Source organism: Corvus moneduloides, chromosome 2, assembly GCF_009650955.1.
Source record: "Corvus moneduloides isolate bCorMon1 chromosome 2, bCorMon1.pri, whole genome shotgun sequence".
NCBI classification, from domain to species: Eukaryota; Metazoa; Chordata; class Aves; order Passeriformes; family Corvidae; genus Corvus; species Corvus moneduloides.
Window position 1 is genome coordinate 42,299,145 of NC_045477.1, and position 26,216 is coordinate 42,325,360.

The following is a 26,216-nucleotide window of genomic DNA, read 5'->3' on the forward strand; positions in this document are numbered from 1 at the left end:
TCCATACAGAAACTTTCCTTCCAGGAATGTGTTTACAAGTAATACACAATCATGGGAGGTCTGTAGTGGGTTTTTTTGGTTGGTTGGTTGGTTGGTTTGGTTTGTTTCTTTGGTTTAGTTTTTCCTCAGGATCTGTTTTCAGACTGGGAGTTTTTCTGGGAATGAGCACAGATATATGGTTTGCCTGACTGGCAGAAGCTGTTGATGAGCTGCAGGGCAGGTCTGCCATTTAGAGGGAACTGTAGAGGCTGGAGGAATGGGCTGGCAGGAGCCTTATGAAGCTCAGCAATGGCAATGTCAAAGTCCTGAGCCCACGGAGGAGCAACCCCAGGCACAAGACAGGCTGGGTATGACCATCTGGGAAATAGCTCTGCAGAGAGATGCCTGAGGAACCACAAATAGAGCAGGAGGTGAAAATATGCTCTGGCAGGTTCCAGGTACTGAGAGAAGGGACAGGAGGTTGAGGAAGGTGATTCCTCCCCTCTGCTCAGTATTGGTGAAATACAACTGGAGTTTCACGTCCCGTGCTGGGCTGCCCAGTACAAGAGACACGTGGGCATTCTGGAGCAGGTCCAGGAAGGTGTCAGAGATTGAAATATTATAGTTTATGACTTAAACATTTTCTTAAAGGACTTTTAAACTGTATTACAAAAGCTGCAGAGAAGACTACTGCAACCTGAGTGGGGCTCTGACTGAGGCCTTACACTGCTCACTGATGAAGATAAGATAAAGTAACAACTCAGGGCTGGGGACATTCACAAAGCACAGGCTTAACACCTCCGAGGTGGAGACCACAGCCCCAGGGCTATCAGCTTCCAGGCTGGAACAGATCCTCGAACCAAAGGGTGGAGGGAGAAGAGGCTTTGGGTATCTTGGAAAAGCCTCTGGTCAGAGGTGCAGTGACTGCCCATCCTCCACTGTGCAGAGCAGCCCAGCTGAAGGGTCCTCACCAGGGTGGGAGGAAGCTTATCCACAGCAGAAGGGGTGACATGGCCCATCACAGGGGCCCCCTCAAAGGGGTCCCCAGACCCTGCACCAGAGCACCAGAGATGTTGCAACAGACCCTCAGTGTTGCAAGGGACAGTGTGTCAAGCTGCCCCCTGCAAGGGGAGACACATGGGGGTACCCACCTGGCCCAAAGTGTATATTAATCCACGGGATTCTGCACTCTTTGGCGTGTGGTGTGGTGGCGTGTGGCGGCCTGGCACAGCGTGTGGTGGCATGGCCACAATGGCAACAGGGGACCGTCACCACCGTCAGACCAGATGGAGGGGAGCAACGAGACATCGTCGGGACCCTCGGATGGGTGATTTGCTTCCACCTAACCCCTGTCACCTCTCCCTGTCCCCCCAACGCCCACGCACACTTCTTTCTTTTCTTTTTTTTCTTTTCTTTTCTTTTCTTTTCTTTTCTTTTCTTTTCTTTTCTTTTCTTTTCTTTTCTTTTCTTTTCTTTTCTTTCCTTTCCTTTCCTTTCCTTTCCTTTCCTTTCCTTTCCTTTCCTTTCCTTTCCTTTCCTTTCCTTTCCTTTCCTTTCCTTTCCTTTCCTTTCCTTTCCTTTCCTTTCCTTTCCTTTCCTTTCCTTTCCTTTCCTTTCCTTTCCTTTCCTTTCCTTTCCTTTCCTTTCCTTTCCTTTCCTTTCCTTTCCTTTCCTTTCCTTTCCTTTCCTTTCCTTTCCTTTCCTTTCCTTTCCTTTCCTTTCCTTTCCTTTCCTTTCCTTTCCTTTCCTTTCCTTTCCTTTCCTTTCCTTTCCTTTCCTTTTCCTTTCCTTTCCTTTCCTTTCCTTTCCTTTCCTTTCCTTTCCTTTCCTTTCCTTTCCTTTCCTTTCCTTTCCTTTCCTTTCCTTTCCTTTCCTTTCCTTTCCTTTCCTTTCCTTTCCTTTCCTTTCCTTTCCTTTCCTTTCCTTTCCTTTCCTTTCCTTTCCTTTCCTTTCCTTTCCTTTCCTTTCCTTTCCTTTCCTTTCCTTTCCTTTCCTTTCCTTTCCTTTCCTTTCCTTTCCTTTCCTTTCCTTTCCTTTCCTTTCCTTTCCTTTCCTTTCCTTCCTTCCTTCCTTTCTTTCTTTCTTTCTTTCTTATTTGCATCTCTCCTATTAAATAAAATACATCCATCTTTTGGCATCAACATCTGACCTCGTTTGGTTTTAATCTTGTTTCTGGGAATATTTTGAACCTTCCAAATTCTTTCCAGTTTATGCAGAGACTTAGCTTTCTTTGCTTTTCTGGGTTTAAACCAGATTGTAACAGGAGGGACCATGAAAATAATCAAGGGACAGTAGCATCTTATGTAAGGAGAGGCTGCAAGAGCCAAAACTTTGTAGCCTGGAGAAGAGAAGACTCAAGGAAGTCTTATTCAGTGTCTAAACACCCAACCAGTGAATGCATAGAAACCAGACTGTCTGTGGAGGGGTTCTATGAGAGACTGCGGGGAACAGACATGAGTTGCGTTAAGGAGAAGAGAAAATCTGTACAGCAATAGTGGTAAAGCACTGTCACAGACTTCCCAGAGAGGTTGTGAATCCCCATCCTTGGAGGTACTCAGAACTCAGCTGCCCAAGACCCCAGACAACCTGATCTGCATAGGAGCTAGCCCTGGTTTGCACAGGAGGTTTGGATCGATGACTCCCAGTGTTACTATCCAGCATAGGTGATTCTGTGATTTTAAGATCCTGCAAGGTCAGTTGTCAAATGTGTGGTTTCAGCTGTGCAGGAATTTATAAACTGAATGTTTTCTTCTCATGAAAAGATTTTTCAAACCAATGAACAACACTCATTTATCATGTGAGGCATTTGAGTAAGAAAACTTGAATTAATCTGTATGATTTTAAGTATATTCCTTAGAAAGGCGGCTTTGGTCTGAAAAAAAGAAAAAGCAGTATAAAGCAGAAATGAATAGTCTTTACCAGTCATTCTTAGGTCCCCAGCACTGACAAGGGACATACTTCATGGATCTGTGAACCTCTGCAGTTATCTTGTATAGAGATAAGCCTCCTCTGTAACCTTTGGCATGTTCTGTCTTGCTGATGTGACCTAAAAAAGTCTTTTTTTAGCACAGCCTGTGTTAGTTTTGTTTTGTTAATAACACTTTACTTTTTTTCTCAGACTGTGGCTCTGAGATGGTGCTGTTATTTTTTTCTTTCTTCCAGCCTCACAAAATGGTGTCTGTTCAGTGGGGAGCAGCATGTTACGTGCTTGCGAAAGTGTTGACAATAATCCATGTGACCTCCTCTATAGTGTTCTGCCTTCTCATGACTCTGACAAATCTCTATCGCTTCCTGCTTAAGTGCCACAACTGTGAAAAGCAATGTGTTTCTGTGTCACCCCATGGATGTACATTTGAAACAAGCTCTATCTTGGAGCTGCCACAACCTGAGACCACAGCTGGTCAGGCTGAAGGAGGGAGGCAGGTATGTACTAAACATTTTTACCGTCTTGCTGTAGAACTCCAGGCTATTATCACCTGCTTCCTAATTCACTAATCCATTCACTCAGTTTAAGCCTTTGATGTATTATAAACTATTGCACCTACACTGTGAGCAGTGATGATAAACAGCAGTACGAAAATAACCATTAGCTCTGCTGTCTGTGGTCAGCATGCTTTCATGCTTCCAGAGCCTGAAGGTTAAATATAGCGCTCTGCAGTGCCAGCCTATCTCTTATGCAGCTGATGCAATTCTCCATAGCCTATTAATTTCAGTCTTTCATTTTGTTTTCACATTATGAGATAGTGTAAAAACTGTTGCCCATATCAGATTTTTAAGATGGAACCTAATCAAAACACTCTGTGTTCTGCATCCAGCGCCACAGTCAAGATGTTTTGGGAGTGTGGTGACTCGGGGTAAAGGCTGACATTTGAAAAATATTCCCATCATGCTAATGGTGAGTGGGTAGCTTGAGAAAACAGGAGAAAGTTAACTATGGAGGGGCATGAAGAGAATTTAAATTGACAAAATCTTTTTTGAAAAAGCCAAGGGCAAATCTGAATACAAAGTGCTTCCTGTAGCTTTTGGGTTTAGAGGAAAGAGGGGTTCTTTCTTTTATTTTTTCTTCTGGGGCAGGAGAGAGGTTGTATCTTGTGAAGCCTGTGCTTGCTCTCTTTGTGCAAAGAAGAGTGAAGAAGTTAAGAAAATTATTATCTGGATTGCAATAACCCTCCACCTGGAGACAAAGAGAAAGAAATGTTTCTCCTTTGCTTATTATTTCACAGTTGAACTTTTCAGTTACTTTGATTTGATTTTGCTTATGCTCTTAGCCTTACACAAACAAGAAGCCAAATAAAACAAATCCCAAAGCATATAACATTGCATCTCCCAGGCAGATGTAATTTGCAGAAACAGTAGGCACACTTCAGGAGTTCACTGTGCTTTCAGAAGCATTTCAAATTCCAGCTATATTTCCCATGCTTAAACTGGGGCTCCGGTAGTCTCTCAGTAGTCAGAATTAACTTTTCAAGTGCATACATACTGCAGAACAACAAAGCTTAACACAAGCAGTAAATCTGCTGCAGTGAGGTGGAGAGACACTGCTGGGAGCCTCACACAATGGAAGTTAAAGCCTGTTTTTCTAAGAATTGGAGATTTTATTCGGGTCTCAAGGAAAAAATGGGGTGCATCTGCGTGGAGATGTGCATGGACACACCACACGTGCCACATGCTGTGGTCAATGCTTCTTAAAGCTAGTGATGCAGGACAATTCCCTTCAGAAAATATGATTTTTTTTAACACAGGTAAATAACTTCTCAGACCAAACTTACTTTTTATTATTTAACTAACAAATCTGATGATGAAAACAGAAAGGTGAAAATTGGAGCCTACATTTCATAAGTGAGTAAGTCACAAGAACACAGCATCCATTTGTCAGGTTAAAATTGATTTTCTTTCAGCAAATGGAATACTTTCTTTTCTATTGAAAATGCCAACAGTTTTAGTGGCATTTCCCATTTTTAGCAGAGGCATTCTTCTTCCCATAGATTTTAGTATTCATAAACAATCTAATTCAGTGCAGAAATTAATTTCAAAATGCTGCCATTTCTCACACAATGAAAATCATATTTGTCTGAGCTAGCCCAGCACTAAATATTCTTTCTGGGTTCTGAAGGATGAGAAATACTTTGCTGTAGTAGCACACCAGAGATGCCTTGTCTGGTACAAGGCTTGAGTGTCCTTACTAAGAAGAGCCCCCAGAACCAGTTAGCACTACTCTTCTGTAGAAATTTCTGTTGCCTTTCTGAAGACAACAGGAACCTGACTTTATTACAAGGCTCAAACAGAGATTGCATTCCATAATCTCTGCCCTGTTGTTTGCATTAACCAGTCTCCCATGGTCCATTTTCACTTTTCAGACATCAAAGAGAAATATCAGCCAGTTACCCTGTGTCAGCTTGGAGGATGTCCCAGGTCAAAAAAGAAGAGGAATAGTGGCCTAGATTGGACAAATCAGCTTTGGGCAACTCAAAATACAGGAACACCAGGTGGGAATAGAGAGGCTATGAGGATGTGTTTAATGGTGTGCACCTTCCAGTAAGCATATGAGTAGCTGGCAAACCAAACAGAAATGCTTGGCAACCAATGCCTGCACTACATTCAGCTGTTTTCAAAACAGCTCAACAGGATCCCATGTAGCAGGCTTGTGCTCCCCAAGTGCCTCTGCACCTGAGAGCCTCGGGGCTTGATCATGGGCCTGTGTGTTGCCTCTCAGAGCATGGTTCTGCATGTTGGCATCATGCAAAGACGCAGATGTTGGCAGCACAGTTCTACTCCAGTGCTTTGCCCATGGGTAAGGCTGGACAATATTTTGATAATCAGAGATTGACAGGAATCTTGTCTTCTGAAAACATTAATTGTATTATTTTTACATGCATTTCTATTTAATATGTTCATTGTTGATAAATGGCCGCTCTTCATTGCTAAGGAAGCTACCTTGTTCTGACTGCTCATCAGATCAAAGGCCCAGCAGATGCTTAGGGTGTCACTGACAGTCAGTCGATGGAAGTAAACGGGTCTTCTATGTTTAGATGATGGCTCTTCACTGAATATTAGGGAGAGCTTGAAGATAAAGTGTTTTCCACCTTACAGAGAGAAGTGGTTGAAAATTGTATTTTACCTGGCAAAAGGTTGGATAGTCCTAGACTGGAACTTGATGGTGAATCGGAAACATTATATCCCAAAGTTGCATGTCCATACTCACTTTCCCTGTAAAGTTTATGTCCTTTCAACAACTTTTGTGGTGGAACATTGTTTTCTCCTCCTGAGTCGTGTGTGGAGGGAAGGAAAGAGAAAGGGAAGGAAGAGCTTTGACTGTGTACAGTGTGGTCTCATAAACATGCTGTGTGCTTTACAACCACTTTTGCTTGAGTGAACAAGAGTTAATTTATTCAGAGAAATTAAGTAGAAGGTGGAATGAAACAAGGAATTTAGATTCATGGAAATTTATTTGTTAAGTATATGCTATATAATCCAGTTCCCAACAGAAAAGATCACTGGCATGCTGCAAAATGTAAAAGTGCAACACATTAGCAATTTAGCTTTATACTGTGAAACTGATTGTCTTCTTTATTCTGTTAATTTTGAAATGAAAATCCACATTTTCATGAAGAACAAAAGAATAGCAGAACGGAATATTTATTTCCTGGAGTAAAATCAAGTTGTGAAATAATTCCAGACTTATTATTGCCCCCAGGCCCAGTTCTCTTAATTGAGAGTATGTGATGGTGATAGGTGGTGTTTCATAACTGTGTTTCTGTCTGTCAAGAGAAATTGCACCTGATACAGCAGCCAACCTTCCAAGAGTGATGAAACGATAAACTGATACCAAAACAAGAACTGCATAGCAGCTTTGTCTGTGCTGGGGGGTACACAGTGTGACAGTACAACAACTTTGCATTCCAGCTCTCATCTTTGGGGAATGCTTGCCTTCATGCTCCTAGAGAAAGAGTGTCATAGGAATACCAACCTTGGTGCCCTGCAGAGGCTAGGTCTTTTTTTGTACATATGATGTATTTAAACCTTCTGCAGAAGTTCACAGATTACCCACCCTAGGTACCCATTCTTGCTGTTCATCTGTGATTCATGCAGTTTGTAGTGGGGAGAGCCTGCCAACGGATGAGCAGGCTGGGGGGACTCCAAAGCCTCAGTCCTTTCTCTTTGGCTGCAGGGAATGCTATTGAGCTGGCTGAAGTGTTACTCTCTCACAGTGGTTACCAAACCTATGGACAGCATTAGCTCTTCAGCTGTATCACAAAACACCCATATTGTCTCTACCGGGAAAGTGCAAGATTCTGCTGGCTGTATTTATGACATCATTAAAATTTCCTCCTTGCTGCTCAAGTCCATTCAACATTATTGGAATAACATCAGAAGTGCTAAGTGAAGCAAAATGTTATATGCTTTGAAGCAGTAAGTGGGGAAATCTATGTGGGGGGTTTGTTGGATGCAGGAATACTCAGGCTGTCCCTGCAAGTGCAATGCCCTGATGATCCATACTACATGTTAGTTACTTCTGGGCTGGACAAGGTAACTTCTGTTCCTCAGAGCATTGTTTACTAACTAGACTTTCAAGCCATCTGAAGTAAATGAAGGGCATGGAGTACAAAAAGCAAAGCAGGATTTGCTTTAACTAAGATTTAGCAGTTTAACTCCAGTGTAAAATGAAAGGCTGCTCAGTGATTATAATAGTTATTTGCCACTCTCTAGTCAGGGTTCAGGTCCTGGTTTGATCATGAACATTTAGTAGTCTAAAAGATAATATTGATTTATTTTGTATGATCATGGTCAAATCACTCAGCAACTAAAAACAAAGGAAGATATTGTCCCTTGTGATATCAAGGTCAGTGTCTTCCCTCTGAAAACCAGGGTCTTTTTAAGGTTTCTGAAACTAAGCATCTCCAAAATGAAGGAAACAATATACTTTGCCATGTGTCATGGGTTAGCAAAGCAGAGTCCCAGAAGTGATTTTCTTGCAAGGAGGTGCTTACAGCTCTTCTATGACCTGACAGAACCTATCAGCTGGCCAGCTTGAATATGGACAATTTCTTAAGCCACTTAAAATTTTGACCGCCTCTGTGATCCACACTTAAGAGTAGACAAACCCCAGGCAGGTCTCTGTCTCATTTCTGGCGCTGGGACAGGTGTCTGCGGGGCCATGGCCATCCTGGAGCCAATGGGCCCTGTTCCACCTGCAGCCCCCCCGCCCCCGCCCCCTAGCCCTGCTACATGCAGATAGAGCAGCCCGGCTCCCCCTCTCCAGTGCGGCCAAGATTCAGCTGAAGCTGCCCTGTTGTCTGGCAGAGATCATGTGACCACCAGCGATAAGCGAAATTCCAGCTGCAAGGCTGAGGTGAGATTAACCCTTTTGGTGCTGTGAAGAGCTGAAAACCTGAGGGAGAAGAAAGAGGAGATGCTTAAAGCTGAAATTCTGTTGTGAAGCTATGATATGTCAGAGTACTCATTGTAATTCCATGAAGGCATGGGGGGTGGAGCATTCAACTTGTGAGCAAAAGCACCTGCGCTGAGATAGGCAAATGCTGAAGCAGCTGTAATTTGATGAGAAGTTTGAACAGGGAGAGATGGAAGCGATGAGGACTTTTGCTCCAAATGGAAAGGAGAAGACCTCAGTTCCTAGAGATGCTCCCAGAGATAGTTCTAGAGATGAAGATGAGGAGGACCCTTTGCTCCCAGGGAAGGAGGAGGGCCTCTGTTCTTAGAGATGAAATGCTCCCAGAGATGGGTGAAGAGAACTTTTGTTTCTGAACGGCTCAACCTTAAAATGGTACCCCATTGGCTCAAGATTGGACCCTCGAAAGCAGTTGTGGGAAAAGCTGCAAGTCGTGGGAGGGGGACTCTCACATGATGCGAGCAGAGAACCAACCCAGGCGGCTGTCTCGTTGTGATAATTCCTCCATAGCACGAGCAAGAGAGACTCCTCTTCCTAAATGAACTGAACAAGGCTATTACGGAAGTAGTAAACAGACTGAACATCTCAAGGGTTGTCTTTTTACATTGTCAGTGGGAGAAGGGAGGAAGGTGGGGGGAGGAGAAGTGTTCTGAAGGTGTGGTATGTTTTTTTTTCTCTTTTCTTTTTCCTTATTTTAGGTCTATTAATAAACTTCTTCATATTCTTTCAAGTTTTGTGCCTGCTTTGCTTTTCTCCTAATTCTTATCTCACAGAAGGTAAACAGTAATGAGTATTTTGGACCAAACCACTACACTAAATTGGTGTTTCTGCCCGATTTCAAACCAAACCTGCTACACCATGCTTGAAAGTGTTTTGTAGCGTTTTTATAGAGATTGTAGTTAGAGACTTAAGAGTATGATATTGTTTTAAAGTTCTTTTATACTGAGGGTATAGCTCTGAACATATCCCAGTACTAAGAGGAAGCAGGACTGAGTAGTTCTAAAGCAGGTGTACATGGACAGTTTTAAGAAAATCATATGTTAAGAAACAGCTAGTTTAATACAACAGTTCCTGCAGCTCCCACATTATCAACACACCGGCACAGACATTTTTCTTTCAACTGAGAAGGCAACACAAATTGGTCTTAAAGCTTTCAGGAAGAAAAATGGTAAAAATAGCTAATTTACCTGATTTATGTGAGCCATTAACCATGTACTGCTATGTTCTGGTTCAACTTGGGTTGTAAATTTCACATGACAAAGAAGACAATTAAGGAAAAAACAGGTAAGAAAAAGAACAAATCGTTATTTTACTAATTTCTGCTTAGCAAAGATTTTACCACCACCTTTTCTTCCAAGGCATCTCAAATTGTTACCTGGATGTGTATATCTACGTATCTCTTTCTTCAGCTGACAGAATCAAGATTGCCGGGCACTCAAGGGATTTTAAGTTTCCTTCTTATGAGGCAAAATACCCTTCCCTGGTTTATCTACCTATTTTTGTACCAGATCAGCCTGACTTACATAAAGTCAAGCTAGTTTCTTTTTATAATTTAAAACAAAATGCTCTGTTTTCTTCCCGTTTCTTGATTGCTGGTCCTTCAATAATCAGATGCTATTATGCTGTGTCTTTGGGAAGGCAACATGTATCTTTTGTAGTGCTCTCTAAGAAAGAGTAAGCAAGACTGGGGGAAAAAATACCTGTCATACATTCAGCTTGTGCAATTAAACAGAACAGGCATTTCAGCTCCACGATGTGAGTGGGGTCCTCCAATGACAACGGGGTTTAGGGTACTCAACTGATGCAATGGTGCTGTGCTGCTGCCTTCTGAGACCTCATGAGAAGTGCCAACACCTGCAGGAAGAGCAGATAGACAAGGCCTGCAGCAATTTGTTTATTCTGGATGGGTGAAATGACGTCTGGCTGGATGAAACAGTGGTGAATGCAACAAACATTCACCACAACAGCATTTGGTCTTTCTCTGCCCAATCAACAGGAATGTTTACAAGACTCCAGTTCCAGATGTAGCAGCTCATCCCTGTGGTATGGAAAGCTTTTCTGACTCTTTCCAGACCCCACAAGCACCACGCATGGAGAGGGAACACCAAGCAGGCCTAGTCTGTGTCTACTGTCTGTTCTGTCTCCCTTCTGTCTCCCTCCCCTCCTCCTCCTCCATTTTTTTTTCTGAAAAAGCCAAGACTGGGAGTTTATAAATGCCTGCACTTTATAAACATGCCTGGGTCTCAAGTGAGGTTTGACACTTGCCTAAACCCAAAGTTCTATAGCAGAGAACGCTCTCACCTTGCTCCTTTTCTTTCCGTCAAAACCAAGTTCATACTTGTATTTGTCAGTGTGGCTTGCTTGGATCTCTAAATTAGAGTTGTGGTCCAGAAATTTAAATGAGGCAGTAGTGTACCAACTTAATTTTTGGGCAGAAGTATCATTGCTAGTCCTCATTCACTTCTTAGGCAGATAATCCTTAATACCTCAAAAGGAAACCTGATTAAGACCATATTTTTCTTGCTCATTATTCTTACAGGCTTTTTATTATGTATTTTATTCTATGAACATTCAGTGAGAGAGCAAATGAGAGATGGTAGCAAACTTTCCAGCAACCCTGATGAGAGAAAGGCTTTCACTGTAATAACATGCCTGCAATGGTTACTGAACCCTTCAAGTCAGGCCCAGGAGGAGAGTATACAGAATAGAACCTGGGACAAGAGAATAAAATTACTTCTGAACAAGGTGGACCATCAAGATATATGTTTCTTTTTATATGCTATTTACCTACAATTTTTCCCTTTGTCTTATTCTTCCAGAATTCTGAAAGAAATTTCTCTGCAGGCACCAAGCCTTTTCTCCACAGACCTTCCCTTCAGCTGCGAATTCTTATTGAATCATGGTACATGTGAAGTGATAAGAGAGAACAGAAGGTATGACATTCTTTTCCACGAGAAGCTTTAAAGGATGATAAATATTTGCCTAAGCAGAGTATTCAAGCCATATGCAAATTTGCATAATGGCACTCCAGGTGATGTGACGCATGGTAATTACTTGCAACCTGATAAAACAGAAATTCAGGAGCATGCTGCTGAATGCAAACATTCATTTGTGAAAAACAACACTACCTTGTCACTCCTTAATAAGGGTATCATGAAGAAAAGACATGTCTTCAGGGAAATGCACAGAGGACATGTCTAGCTGGACATGAAGGACATCTCCTTGCCTCCCTCCAGGAGTGTGATCACCGTATGCTCACTTCCTGAACATACCCATACCTTTCAGCTTTTCAACTTGCATCGATTCCTTAAAAGCTGAAAGGTTCTCATCATCTCCCAGAACTACACATATTGGCCTGACTTTTCCAGCTCCCCCAGTAACATGGTTTGTGCTGTAATCACTCTCAATTAACAGCAGTCACATCATCAAGGCGAAGAAGAGCACATCGGACTTACTTGCCTGTGGGCAATTAAATCGAACAAACAGACCCTTGATGCTTGAGGCATGACAGAAGAAGGTCAATAGTTCAGAGCAGATAAATAGTGGATTGTAGCAGTGCATAAAGGTATAATTAAATTTCCATTTACCATGTATATAAAGTCCAGAATAGAACCATGTGTCAGATTGAATGTGTTGAGATTTTGCCAATGGCTTTGCCTGGGCCAGAATTTCACTCTGGGACACATTTTTATCTACTGGGATACTTTTTTTCTTAGTCCATCTGAGTGAAGCAGGGAAGTATTCAAAATGGGTAACACAATTTTCTTCACTTTTAAGTTTCCTTACCTGGGAGAAATACATCAGGATAGCAGTAAAAGGAGTCCTGCAAGTAGTTTTCATGTCCTCAACATGGTGGCTCCATGGTTGTCCACAACGGGCTGTGCCTGAAGGAACAGCTGCATGAGATAGAGAGTCTGCTGAGCACTGAAGGAGAGCTCCTGGCCAGGACAAGCAACCACACTGTGTGCTTCAAAGTGAGCAGGTCCAAGAAGGTCAAGCAAGGCCTGGTCCCTTTTTTTCCCCCTTTTCATCACTTAAAAGCATAAAATACTGCACAAGTTCTCTGTGCTTAAACACTACAGGGCATTGTCTAATGCACTGATGCAGCTACTGGAATTTGGATAAGGGAAGCCATACTATACCTGCATAGGGAAGGTATAGGTAACAGTGTGTTGCTGTCAGAGCCTTAAGTCCCTTTCTCCACAGTGTGCTCTGTGCATCCTCTTTGTAATATGGCTTTTAAGTGGGATTAATGGATTCCTCAGACCTACCACACAATACGAATTTCTGAGCATTCATTTCATATCCGTCAAGGAGGAACACAGCTAGAGCAATATTAACATTGCTAATATGAAAATATTATGTAAAAGCACAGATGATGTTACCTGGCCTTAACTGTGGGAAATGAACTAAGGTTTTTGCTGATGTGGACAGCCAGAAGCTGATGGACTGCACAGCTTTTAAAGCTTCAGTGAAAACAGAGAAGGAGCCATCAGAAAAGGAAGTAGCAAAGTGAGTAACTTGGGGGAAATTATCACGCTAGAGAAAATAGCCTGAAATTCAAATAGTTGCTAGGAATGATTATATTGGGTAAAATATGTATGTAAATGATGAGTAATATAAATATTTTTATTACTATCATGTAAGGAGGTCTGACAGTCATTACTTGAATGTACCTAACAATTTCTATTTTAAAAATATCTATAAAAAATTTCATAAGAAGCTTTCATAACCAATTTTTTTTTAAATGAACAGCAGACATAAGACAGAGAATGTGATGGGGGCCAAGGAGGTGCTTTTGTCATTTACTATTTGAATTTTGGTTGTACAGATCCATTTCCTTTCTTTTTCTCTGCATTATTTTTTTGTCCCAGGGTTAGAAGAACTCCTTCTTTCATTGTTCTAAACACAGTAAGCACAGAACTCCCTTTGAAACTCCCTTAAAAATTAAGTCAAAATTAAATTCATCAAGTCAGAGTTGTAGTTATGTGGGGTTTGGCAGAAGACAACATGTTCTGGGAAATAGGATCTTGTAGCCATTCTTTGACTTCTTTGAAAATAATAGCATTTTTGGCACACTTAAATTTTGCCTAGGAGACAGCAGGACATTTGATGTCCAGGTATGATACCAGTTTCTCTAGGTATTAGGTTGTGCAACCTGAGTAGCCAGAACCTATCACATCTTCCTTTCCTAGCTTCAACAGCCATCATTTTATTGAAAAGGAAATTGATACTTCTCTCTTAGTGTTGCTTTCTCATATTTATATTGGTACTCTCTCTGCCTTAGATTTTTCTTCCTTGTTTTGCCTTTATATTGGATGGGAAGAATATATCTGTTCAATAAAGGGCTTCCTAGTATGATGCCCACTGGGAGTTTTATCCATCTAACCACATCAGCTAGTGGATGTCACTAAATCCACTACAGAACTGCACTGTCTTCTGTGTAAGACCAGCAAAGAATTAATCTCAGGCTGTGGTTGAAATACATATTTATTCTTTTCATTCGATAGGAACCTAAACAAATATTTAAGATGGTTAAATTGATTAAAAAATGTCAGAAAGTGTCAGGATAAAACTTAACATCAGCCAGAGATAGCTGCAAAAGGGAAATAATGGGAAATACCATCACTTTGCTATCAGTGACTCACTGTTGTGCTTCGAGAAAAGGTCTACAGATAAGAGCCTGATATTGGAACTGACAGAACAGATCCCCCTGATCTTTCTTCTTCCTGTTTTCATGCAGCTATGTGCTACATAAATTCTGACTGAGAAGCAGAAATAATTTTTTAAAATTTTTAATAACATGGTCCTCACTAAAATCAGAGATTTTCAAACACAAATTGTTTGATCTCCTTTAAATTTTAACCATCTGACTTGCCTACTCCTTTAACTACCTGCCGTGCAATTACCCAGGTGGCTCCTCCTGAGTATGCTATTTCCTGCTGATGCAGTAATTGATGGATAACAGGAAGTGTCTGAAAGTGGATGTTAAATTTTATTCACTGTAGGAGTAGATTCCATTGCCACCACTGTTGCTATATTTACTTAAACCAGTAATCATTGTTGCCATTTTATGTGCCCTCAGGAATTGGATGCTGCTGTGCTTTCCCAGCATGTCTCTTTTTCCAAAGACATAACACATGGAAGGGACAATGGATCGAGGCAATTGCACAAAGAGAGGACTTCAAGGTTTGCCCACTGTTCACATCACGTGAGCCATGACTAGACTGGTCAAGCACAAACATGTACACTTTGAAAAGGAAGAAAAGACCAGCAAGCCTTTGAAATGGAATGAATTAGTACTGACCTCTGCTTTCAAACTGAGAGTGCCTCTGGCTGGCAGGATGGCACACTGGTTGCCAAACCTGCCACTGTCTTTTGCTCTCGATGTTGGTTTTATGAGTTTCTTTCTCAAGTCTTACAGTTTTGGCAATTCTGACCAATAGAAACAAAAATTTCTATATCTGGACATTTTGGGTGGGAAGGGGTCAAGGACCTGACCATGGATCTTGGATAAGTCTTTTTGGAAGGGAATGACTGAGCAAGGGAGACATTAAGGACTATTTTTCCTATCATTCTTACTCAAGTCGCTGTAAATCTCTGCCTTGGAAACCACGTGGGAACTGGGATATGTGTGTGGGGTTGATTTCTCAGTTATGGACAACCTTATCAGTGTGTTAACCACAAGGCTATCAAAAGCATAATTTGCTTCTGCATATGCCAGTGTAAGCTAATCAGAGAAGGATGGCAAGTATAATCAGGGCTTTAAAATAGCATGGCTATAAAAAGAGATAGAATTGACAAGTAGCTTCTAGTTTGGAATAGAGATGACTATTGTAGATATATAAAAATATAAATGGCATAAAAAGAACAAGAAGTGATTGGGATTAGAGTGAAAACATACTCAGGAATGAAAGAAGACTTCCCTCTCCACTGCCTTAAAGCATAAAGGAACAGCAGAAACCTCTTGCTCTGAAAAGTCTCCAAACTGAAGTGGGAGGACACACCAGGGGAAGGATAACTTGTTATTTGTCATGATTTTATATTCCTGTTGTGCCTACTTACTGGCCTTTCACAGGCATGGTGCCAGGCTGGGTAGCCCTCTTGGTATGGCCCTGGCTATAATTTAAGAGGCAGTACCTTTTTATAGCATTCTTGCAAGTACAAGTAATGTTAGATATAACTAGGCCAATCTTTCCCATATTCTTTCATGTACTGTTGGGATTTCAAACACAGATGTACACCCACACACAGACACACACACAGATGCACACACTTTTAGAGCGTATTGTGTAGTACTCCTGCCTCATACACTTCATAGGTATCACACTGTACAGCTGCCACAATGTTCATGTTTCTGCTCAAACTGATGCCTTAGGTTGTAACTTTTATATTTTTCAAATCCTGTACTGCCTAGTGTGTAACTCTGAAGTTTCTTGTAGCCTGTTAACTTCTGCTCTCTCGTGCTAGGCAGACATAACAAAGCCTCCCCAGGCCTGCTCTCCAAGGACACCCAGACCATCCTAGGCCCAAGAAGTATAAACCAAAAGCCTTTGTGGGGGGGGCAAGTGGAGGGGAATTACATCATTAAACTGAAGCTTTAATTGGAGAATTAACCCTGATATGCAAATGAACCAAACCTATAAAAGTGTGAAGAACTCGTGACCTGTCATCCATCTTGAGGTCCATCTTGGCAGTAGCCTCTGGCTCCCCAGAGTGTAGCTTTGAAGGCCTTTCAAATAAATAACTACCTTATTACCTTACTCCTGTCTAGTCTCTGTTTCTGGGAGGCCTCTCAAGGCATGAAAACTCTAATAGGAGTCTGCATTTCAAGGTGAGTGTAACCACAGTGATACTACTTAAAAGATTTCAGAGCAGGAAATGACATAATTAAAAGCTATTATTCCAGATGTAGGAACAGAATAGAAATATCCTGTGTTATTAAATGCTTCTGTTTTGTGAGAATGTATTGTGTTAGGAGTGTTTGTTTGTAAACTGATTAGAGAACTAATGATATAAAAAATATGCATAAAACATAAACAGAGTGTCTCACGGGAGTTTCCCACATGCACAAAGGGTCCATAATCTGTTTCTCTCTGGCCTTGGTACTACGTGAAAGGCTTGGAATATAATATTAACCCTGAAATGATCTTTAATTGGGACAGGACTGGATTTCCTCTTTAATAGTGGCACATCATGTGGGTGATTAGTAGTTGTCGTGGGAAAATATTCCATATATATTTCTAAAGACGTTTGTTTTCCAAGGCAACACGTTGACTAAAGGTATCATTGCAGACAGATCAGTCTGAGTAGGAAAACAGGCTCTTGCATTCCTGCTAAAATTCTCAGGTGAGACAAGGAAGACTGTATTTTGCTAAGAGTCCAACTCCAAACTATGGAATTTTCAGATCTTTTCATAATTAATAAAGTCAGTTGTCCGCAGTTATTCAACTTGATGGTCTTTAGTTGCTGTATTAATTCACTTCATTATTGTGTAGATTTATATTGATACTTCTTTATAAAACTTCCACAATGACTTTTTGTTTATAATATCACAGGTTGAAATGTCTTATTTGCTTTTTCCATGCTTAATTAAAGCAAAAATAAAGGTAAAGTTAAAAATAAATGTAAAATTAAAAATAAAAATAAGAACAGGTTGTTGCCCCACTGTAATCCCATGAGCAAGCTTTGATGACAATGTCAACCCCCATTTGAGAGAACAAAATCTCAATTCATGATACACCTATTTGCTCTGAGTTCTGTTTTATTTTTTCCAGAGAAATAGAAGATTTGAGGCTCTAAGCAGATAGACACTGTCATGTTGGCCTATTCTCCTTGTATCGCTTGGGATTCAGTTTCTGAAAGCTGCCCGTGCTGCTGTTTGCACCTTTTGCAGTACATCACTAAGCTGCTTTGTCAGCTTGAGGGTTGGCTATTTAATTTTTCAGAAACATGCAGCTACTCTTTTAACACAGCTATTAATTCGCTGCTCTTTGCTGACAAGGGAAAAATAATTTCACAACAGCATTTTAGAATTATGTCACTGAGAAGATGGACTTGTCCCCAGATGCCTTGCCCCAAATTCCTCCATGGCAAATGACGGCTATAGCCTGTATTTGCACTAGATATTAACTGGCTATATGGTTAAATTAATGAGTAAAAACAAAAGAACGTTTACTGAAACTGGCTTTAAGCTTGCAGTGATGAATATCTCCCACTAGCTCTATTATTTTTGGCATGCACCTTTAGTCAGTGTTACATTTGTTCAGACTCCTCAGCTCAGCGAGAGAGCTCAGATGTGTAACTTGTACAATTGTGGACACAGCAACCAAAGTCACTCTCATGGCTCACTGGTGACCTGTCTCTTTATTGGAATTCATTTTATCAGCTTGAGAAATCTATGATGTGTATACTTACCTGGTGACTTTGAGGTGCCATGGGGTATTTACAATGTACACAGATGCCCATATCCTTTAAGGCTGGCAGTTGCAGGCCAGGTAGAATGTGTTAAGTCACCCCAATGTCACAAGACACCCAGATGCGGGCAACTGGATTAAGCTTCTGAAATCTGGCGAAATGATCTGTGCCTGTGGTGTCTGTGGTGTGGGGATGCAGCTTGGAGGTACAGCTGTTTCCGGGCTGATGGACTCAAAATGTTCACACACAATAAAAGTGTTCAGTGGGAAGAGGGCTTGTTTGCAGTTAAAACAAAGATGAACTGAATACATGAATCTCTGTTTATCTCTTGAAGGCTCTTACATTAACTCTTCTTGCTCCCAGAAGTCTTCTCATGTTAAAATCCTTTCCTGCCCCACCAGCTGTATGTGTAAATTGCCAGTTTAATGGGAATGGCTGACATGGAGCTAATTTTCCCCATGGCAGCCCCCATAGTGCTGTGCTTTGCATAGGTAGCTAGAAAGTTGTGGATAACACAGCAGTGTTGCGGCTGCTGCTGAGCAGTGCTGGCACAGCATCAGTGCTGTCTCTCTAACATTCCCATCAAGGGGCTGGGAATGGGCAAGATCCTGGCAGGAGACACAGCTAGTCCCAAATTAACCAAAGGGGTATTCCATAACATATCATATCAGCTCAGATAGAAAAGCTAAGGAGAGGAGGAGGAAAATGGGATACTTGTTATTTTCAGTGTTTGCATTCAGAGCAGTTGAGACGTGTGCTGAAGCCCTGCATCCAAGGAAATGGTCTGACATTGGTCACCAGTGGGAAGTAGAAAATAAATTTTTTTTTGTCTTTGCTTGTGCAGTATCCAGTAACACAGCTACTTAGGGTTCTATTCAGTCACAGAGTCAGGATCTATTAGTATAATTCTTTTGCTAAAAGGCCTGGAAGGTGAGGGGAATTGTATTAAAGCATGTCCCTAGTTTCAGCAGACCTCTGTATGAATTTAACATATTCTGTCTACATACTAGACCTCCCTTTTAATTTCTAAGGTAGCAAAAATCTAGGTAATCATTAATACATGCCATAGTCATGGCTAGTGATGGTTATACTCCAGGAGACTTGCCTGTTTGTATGAAATTGGAGCCAGGAAAAAAATGATTCTGCTCCATTCTTATTGGAATATCTCCTAGACTTTCCTTATCTTTTTTTGCACTTCATTAAATCAGCTACATACTTGCATTAAATCAACCATACCCCAGAGTTGTTGTCAGCAAGCGGAACTCTACCTTTTGCTATTAAAGCATATGGACCACAATCTGTTAGTATTATTATATCTGACAAATACAAATTTGTTAAATCAGAGGGCATGAGTTTTTGTCTTTCTAAATAATCTTATAGTCTCTCTCTTGCTCTTGCTACTTTCCATTTCTTCCAACAGCAGTCAAATTATCTTTGCCTTGCAGTAAAGTATGGCATTTATTTGTCTAAAATAATAATCTACTCTCCAAATTACTTTTTATCTGAAGATCATGAAGTGCTTTACTTCATGAAGCTTGCATAATCTCACTGTCAGAGAGAGAGAAAAAAGGAGAACTGGAAAGGACCTTGAGAAGAGAGTATTTGACTTGCCCAAAACCTCCTCTGTTTTGACACAGTACTAAGGAAATGTAGTGAAAACACATCAGTCAATTTTTCTCTGCTTTTATTTTCCTCCTAGTAATATTTTGAAATGCAATAATTAGGCATATATAGTTACATCAGCTTAGACTGAAGTTATTCTTAATCAGCTGATTTGGGTGATAACATTTCAGCTACATATTTGCCCCTAGGTAGCTGGGGTAGAAAGAATAACAGAAATGCAATTGCAGCTTGATTTTCATTTTGCCTTTTGGAAGAAATCTTTATCCCTTTGACTAAAATTTGCTGTCATTAACACCCCAAGCTTGTTTGCTATAGCCAGTGGGGTCATCTGGAATATTGCTAAAAGCAGAATTTGGTTTGTTACATTCTTAGCAGCTTTTCAAAATATTCGATATGACAAAATGCATAGCTGTTCGTGGTCTTATCCATGGCAATGGCAGAAGACCCTTCAGACAAAGATTTGCTTCAGACTTCCTCTGAAATCCTTCTGCCTGAAATGTGCAGAGCTCTGCCTGTTGCATTTAAGAAGTCAGGACTGAAAAAAAATGTATCTTGGAGCTTTTTACTGCTTATTTGGTTTTGTGCTACAACTGTAAACTCTGTTCTTATTTTATTTGCTGATCTGTTTTATTAAGTGCCTTCTGATGAACAACAAGAAGCCTGTAATAAAAACCATCTGCAGTATGGTGGCAGGTTCCTTCTCTCAGCCACAGACCTTAAACTAGTCCCTGGTGTGCTGCTATACACAACTCTGACTTGTTTCTAATACTTGTTACTAAAATGTTCATCTGGACCTGGCTGGCGTTTTTGGCTGAATTTGGATTGTGCTGCTATTAGAGGACACCCTTCCCTGAGAACATTTTTCTAGTTCATTTGTAATCTCTTTGAAAGCATGTTCCACTGCATAGATCCTCACTGGAGTAAATATCATAGTCAGATAAATGTGTGGAAGAATGAGACAGTTTGCATTTGGTAAGAATCTTCCCCTTATCTAATCACAGCAGATGCTGAAGTTCTGATTTTTCTTGCTCAGCACCTGTGTACCACATGCAGTGTTTTATTACACAGTCATGACCCATTTAGTCATAGCCCTCCCCCTTGCTGCAAAATTATCTGCTAATAGTGTACTATGCAGTCAAATTTTAAATTACTTCTGTGAAAACTCCTACCAGGTCTAATCTGAGAGGACCCACTGTGCTGGCTGGGGTGGAACACCAGAAGTTCCTGTTCATCCTTTAGGCAGTGTTGTGCAGATGTCCAGGTGTTAGGGAGTGCCTTCAGCCAGGCTTCCCAAAGACCTGCTGTTCCATGGGATTTGTTCTGCTGGGAAAGGAGTTGTATTTTCGTGATACACCATGGGTGAGGTGAAATGTTGTACAGGACTCAGCCACAGCAGTGTTCGGGTTTCTTGAAGATTGCTTTGTCTCTTTGACAGCAGAGCAGGAAATGCCTTCCCTGACACTCCCAGAAAATTCACACTTCTTGCCAGTGCTGAATGTGTCTGCAAAGACACCATTAACATTGATGGACACAATCTCCTACTTGGGGAAGAGAACTTAAGATGCAGGAAACACTTGTAGGAACCTTCACCTGTAGGTGTTAAAGACAGGCAGTGTAATTTAAAAGCCAGACTGTAAGGACTCAGAATTTACAGGGGTTTAAAATTTTGATGAAAACCGATGTAAATGATCCTGGCCGCTGTACACTATCCATTTCCATTACAGCACCTTCACAAGATTGACCTTGCTTTCTGGTTCAAACTCTATTTCAACTAAATATCAGGATAATGAATGAGATTGTGCTCTATTACAGTTCAAAATAATTCTTATTGCTGGGATATGCAGTTAGCTCTTAGCCTGTATTTTTTGCTTCTTTTTTAGAAACTTTGAGAAGCCCCCAGTGGCTCCAGCAATCTAAATATCAAACGATGACATTTAAAGTTTGGAAGAAAAAGAAATATACTGCTACTTGCCATAAATGCCCATTAATTACCTTCCTCTTTCACATTTAATAGCACTTTATTCACTGTAAGCCACTCCCAGAGGCTGGATCCAGTCTTACCATTATTTAAGTGTGGAATTTGAACCATTATCACATCTTAACATTATCACATTCATAACAAGAAACTATTCCCTGTTTATTTGATCCTAAAAATTTTCCTTTGCATAGTAGTGAAACATAATATTCTGGTTTTGAGCCTCATGTCCTTTTAGTACATTACAGAGCTCTAGTCTATGTTTTGCTGGAAACAACTCCAGAAAGTTAGTGAAAAGTCATCTTGCTTATGTAGCAACTACTGGCAGGAGTAGCCACCTCCTCTTTACTGTGACCCAAAAGCATCCAAAATTATGTAATACAATTACAACTGTTTAGGACTGACTCCTTTTCTCTTAATTTAATGACAGCACTAAATCAAATCAATCTTTTGAACATTTAAGTTTTGCAACATCTGGTTCAGTTTTTATTTCCATATTTGCAGCACTTGTAATTATATTACCTAATTTACTGTCCTGAAGAGTGAAAAGAGATATGTATGAGAAACTTTCTGTCATTAATAAATATGTTTAACCATAACAGATTCTTTCAACATAAGTCTACTTCAGAATTAGTGGTTTAGGTCTGAGTCAGGTTCTGCTTCTTCTCTTCTGTGAAGAAAAAGAATTTGAGTCTAATGACTTTTACCAGTGTACTTTTGTCCATGTATTTCCAAAAAAATATCAGCTAGTAAGGATGATTTTGTTAGTTCTTGAAAATTCTGGGCATATCTAGACCATGCAGACAAAACATTTTGAGCTCAGGATAGTTGCATTGATCCCTGAAGTGATGGCACACCAAGCAGGGAGAATCAGCAGTGTGGGAGACAGCCCAAGTGCAGGAGTGTGCCTTAACAAGGCTGTAGCAGAGCTAACATGGCTGGGCTTCTTCCAGGCTCACGCCTCAATCAGCAGTGACTCTCACACCTCTACTGGTTTGAGCATCCACACGTTGGAGTTTTGAAATCAGAGATCTACACAGTTTCTTCTCATCTGTGGCCACTAACCAGAGAGGTTGTAGATACGCTTTCACATTCTTTGAGTTCTTAATTCTCTTAGGAACTGTGCAATTTTTTTCCATCTTTCTCACAAATGGAAATGAATGTTCAGAGTTGACTTTATTTTTCTTCTTGCCTTTGTGTATGACTTAAGCCTACAAAGCTGATAAAAAGAAAGTTCTTTTGCTTGCTGCTGTCATCTCAGTGAATGTTAGTACGTTTTTACAGAACTGCTGTTTACCAAATCCTCCTTTTCTTTCTCCAAAGTAAAAGAAAATCCACCTACTCTTGTTTTTGAGTATCAACTGTAATTCTGTAATTGTTTCAAAACATCATGAGAACTGTTGCTGCAAGAAAATCAGAGCTGTAAGAAATACCTGTTTATATCTTACATCCAGACCCATGTCTTTCACAAGTTAGGTGCTTAGCAGGCTCCAATGCCCTCTGCTTCCCACCAAACAACTCTTAGGAACTCTCTGGTGTGGATTGTCCTCAGCATTATGGTCACTGCAACCACACATTGCCCATGTCTTCAGGTCTCCTATGCTTCTTTTCAGCTCTACCTGTTTAACCAGGGAATGGCAAGAATTTTGAACATATGATGGTTAATACAAGTCATAAGATGAAAGATATTTCTATATTTTAGAAACTTATTTCACACCACTGGAGTCCTTAAATTCTGCTTATAACTACTGGTATGAACCTGAGGGGTTGTTTTTACAAGCTATGTTCTGAGGTTCATATGGAAACAGAAAACCTTTCTGGTGTTGATTGGAAGGGACTTCAGTGGCATATTATCCCTCCTACCAGTGAAACTGTCACCATCAATAGACCAGTAAAGCCTGTAATGAGGATCCCCCACCACTCTGGATAATCTGCTTCATTGCTCAGCTACCCACCAGCGAAAAAGTTGACCTTAAAGCAGAAGTTGAACACCTCAATTCACAATGTGTGACTGTTACTCCTTGCATATGTATAATATATATCATGACCAAGAATAATTTGGCTGTGTTCCTTTATGATTCCCACAGGCACATTTGCAGACTGCATGTAGACCAGCTCTTTACCAGACTAAACAAGCCAATGCCTCTTAGCATTTTCTCACAGGCCCTGTGCTGGCTTTCCTCGTTATTCCTACAATGGACCTGGAAGCCAGAATCCTGAACTCCTGACTCAAAACTGCTGTGCCTGTGGTTCTATATTAAGAAAGTTTCTAAGTCAGGCATTGAAATGTTGTACGTGTAGGTTCATGGCCTGCCAGTGGGATGCAAGGCACTTAGGTATGTCCCAGACACCCTACACAGTCAGCACAGAGATACAGGCACCCCTGCACATCTCTCGATAATGATCAAAAGTGGAGTATTTACTTGTCTCTGCTGACTGTGCTGGGAGCCTTCATACTTCAGTGGAGCCATTCAGCACTCTCAGATGGAGCAGGGAGCCAGCTAACCTAACCCAGCAGCAAGGTCACGCACAGGACTGCGCCAGAAAAGGCATCCAGCTCAGAAGTGCACAGCAGCCTCCTGGATCCCCTGGGAGCTGGGATACAAGGCTAGCCCCAGAGAGCACGTGTCTGACTGGAGAGGATGTGTGTGGCTCAGAACTGTTCAGTACAGGGGTCTCAGATATAGCTGAATAAAAAAACCCCCACAATTCTAATTTGGGTTGGTTTGGTTTCTTTTTTTAGTAAAGCTGATAGAATTTCTTAGTAACTCTATGAAGTATAAGCGGCCGAGACTTTGATGCTACCCCCTAATCTCATGGACTCACAAAGCCATATTCTTGCCCTGAGCATTTCTGAGCTAATAGAATAATGAAGATAGCCTCCAAGTTTATGCACTTCTGCTTTGTTCAGTGTTTTGGGGCATGTTTCACAGAGTTGTAGAAAGTACTGATAATATTCAAGCAGTCACATTTCCCTCCTTTTCACCAGGTCAATAATGCACTGTTTAGCAAGTATTGGACACCGGAACCAGTAATTTGAAATTCTCCTGAACAGGTTCAATCTAGACAAAAATGAAATTGCAGCCATCCAAAGATAAATTTATTCAAATAAATCTGTTCTTCTCCAGCTGTACTTAAGCTAGATGATCCTTCAGCTTCTTAAGTGGTAGTGTACCCCTTAGGACAAACTGCTACTTCATGCATCTTTAAAAAGAAAAACATATTTTATTTATTTTTGATAAGCTGCTATAAGCTAAAAAATATTATCTTAATACTTTTGGAGTAACAAATTAAAATATTTTTAAGGTGAAAGTCCATTCCCTTTACTCATGCTGAATAGTGAATTGCAATGCAAATAAAGGATTACAGGTATATTACACAAACAGAGAAAAAAGATGTGGGCTGAAAAGATTGCAGGAAAGGTTGGAATTGAAGCTAATTTAATACATATGCTTCATAAACCACATAACTTTTATTATGAATTTGTAATGTGGACAAAGGATATGAAAGGAGTAAGAAAGTAAGAAACATTTTCAGAAATATATTTGAAGCTTGCATTGTTTCATTTATCATTGACTAAATTAAACCCTGTAATGGAATTTTTCTTTCCGGAATTGGATATATATTTTTTCATCTATCTTTGGCCCATGACAGATCTGCTCTTCTTGGTGCCTTCTGTATTTCTGTAGGTCCCTTAAAGCTAAGAGAAGGATTGTACATGATAATATAGCCTATATCTACTATAAATAATCTGAAAGAAATTGAAAGCTCAAAGTAATAACAACTGAAGAGAGGTATTTCAGCATCAAAACTGCAGTGGTAGATTATAATTTACCTGTCTTACCAATATTCACATCTGCACTGTATTTCTTTCTAGGTGTTTAAAACATATTCTGTTGCTTCAAACAAAATTCACATATTTTAATCTTTAGTCAAAATATTGTGGAACCACATGTGATCTTATCTAGACCAGATAAAGTGAAGCAATTAACGGTGTCTGATTAGAGAAACCTCCAATGTCATCTGAAGCCTGATGTCTCCCTGTTCCTGGGCCATATGGAGATATGGCTGTAGCTACACTGTCATGTACATGGCTTCAGAAGAACCTCTCTGAAGGTACCTCTTTTTTTCCAATCTTTAACAAGTTCCATATTACTTTGAATGTTTTTTAAACATATCTGTCTCAACCTTAAGAGTAGGCTGATTTTAGTCCTGCACTGCTCCCATAAAAAGTTCTTTTTTAGATCCTTGCTGCTGTAATGCTTATCTTTTTTTTCCTTCCTAATTTCAAGCCTAAATTTATTCATAGCCAATTTATACCCATTTGTTCTTGTGTCAGCATGGCCTTTAGCTTAAACAGTTGTTTTCCCTGCCTGATATTTACATCCCTGAAATGCTTACAAAGAATGGGAGAGAAGACAGATGGCTATCGCTTAACCTGTAATTTGTATTAATTATAATAATTAATCAGTGTTTTTTGAGTTCAATATGGTGTGATTCAGCAGAATTTGGTATACTGCTAAAATTTATCAGAAAAGCGGATGGAAGATTTTGAGTTTGCAAAGAAATCATATATTCTAGTAGTAAATGTTTGTTAACAATACTTATTACTGTGCTGAACCACAACAATTCTACCAAGCCAAAACAGTGATAAAGTCGCTTTCTATAGCGCTTTACAGCCTGTTGTAGGGAAACCCCAGCGGGACACAGAGGCTGCTGGCAAACAGTTACCACTAGGGGTCATTCAGGAAGTCCTTTAAGGCTATACCTGTGTCGCCACATTGGCTTGGATTCTGAAGTAAAAATCTCCCGATT

The 26,216-nt window shown here is 40.5% G+C and overlaps 1 long non-coding RNA gene across 1 annotated transcript; it reads left to right on the top strand.

The window, feature by feature from the left end:
• Positions 1-3,208: 3,208 nt before the first annotated feature.
• LOC116439572 lies at positions 3,209-15,843 on the top strand. The gene is made up of 5 exons (XR_004238196.1): positions 3,209-3,402; positions 3,795-3,874; positions 5,337-5,465; positions 11,206-11,319; positions 14,472-15,843. It is a non-coding gene; the product is annotated as an uncharacterized LOC116439572 (long non-coding RNA).
• The last annotated feature ends 10,373 nt before the right edge of the window (positions 15,844-26,216 follow it).